At 59.5% G+C, this 1104-nt stretch overlaps 1 protein-coding gene across 2 annotated transcripts in view; it reads left to right on the top strand.

The window, feature by feature from the left end:
* The first annotated feature begins 6 nt into the window (after nt 1-6).
* Mapre3 (microtubule associated protein RP/EB family member 3) overlaps nt 7-1104 on the top strand; it is a 43074-nt gene continuing 41976 nt past the window's right edge. The window contains exon 1 of one of the 2 annotated variants that reach the window (XM_021201818.2): nt 7-84. The gene's annotated coding sequence lies outside the window, so the exon portion shown is untranslated. The remainder of the gene's footprint in view (nt 85-1104) is intronic. The other variant, XM_021201819.2, reaches the window with a different exon arrangement.

The raw sequence follows: 1104 nt of genomic DNA, 5'->3' as shown, positions 1-1104 counted from the left end.
CTGGCCGGAGCCGCAGCCTCTGCCGCAGCGCCCCCGCCTCCCATCCCCTCCCCTGCCGTCTCAGCCGGAGCCGCCTCCCGCACTGTGAGTCCGGGCTGAGGCCACGGTCGCCGTGGGGCTGAGTCAGCGGGAGGCCCGGGCCGGGCTGGGGGAGGGCAACCGGGCTCCCCATCCCTGCCGGCCCCCGTCCCCACCCCCACCCGTGTTCCCTTCTGCCGGTCTCCGTCCTCCGTGGCCTCGGGACCAGGCCTTCCCAACCACTCCTCCTGCCCTGTCCTCCTCCCTCTCTCCCTCCCTGTGGACCCACCTAGAGGTTCTTCCCCTCTAGATGTGGCGCTGTCGCACCTCTACCCATGGCCTTGTGTTTTTCCCCAAACTCCCTCTGGTCTGCCTGCCCTTGTCCCTTCTCTTTCCTCCGGGGCCTGACGCCTCCAGGCTTCTAGTTTCCCCAAGTGATAAGCCAGAGAAAGAGTGACAAGAGAAACGGCCAGGTGGAGGCTTGGGGGAAGGGGACAATGTATCTGTCCAAACCTTGGGACCCCAGGATACTTACCCACCTGCTCCTGACCTGCTGGTGCCAGAATTGGCTTCGGAGAGCAGGCCTGGATAGTTCTAAGTAGCTGCAGAGAGCCGGCAGGGCACTGCTTTAGGAACAGATGTTGCTGAGAAGGGTCAAGCTATGCTGTGATCAGCTACTGTTGGCGCACCGAGCTGGTGCTTGCCTGGTGGCCTTCTTGTGTGCTGAGCCACCGGCCTGGCCACACTGAGCAGGGATGAGAAGAGAGCGGAGGGGCCTAAGTTCTTGTGCTTCTGGTACGGTTTTTGTGAATGGCATCTTTCAGGACTCTAAAGCTCTTTTCTTTAAGGAGTCACATCACAACCTTGGTATATGTGAGGTTTGAGGGCAGACCTGTGTATCTACAGCAAGTCCTTACTGATTTGGGCAGGACTTGATTTCCAATAACCTGTAAATTTGATGGAGAAACCAAATCGGGCAAACAGTGGGCTTTGACTGAGCAGAGTCGAAAAAGGGGGCGGTTGGGAGTCCCTTGTAGCTCTGAGACCTAGATCCCTGCCTCCCACAGCTGAGTGTCAGTGAGGGCT

The sequence above is a fragment of the Mus pahari genome, chromosome 7 (genome assembly GCF_900095145.1).
Source record: "Mus pahari chromosome 7, PAHARI_EIJ_v1.1, whole genome shotgun sequence".
Classification (NCBI taxonomy): Eukaryota; Metazoa; Chordata; class Mammalia; order Rodentia; family Muridae; genus Mus; species Mus pahari.
This window is presented reverse-complemented; position numbering and strand designations above follow the sequence as displayed.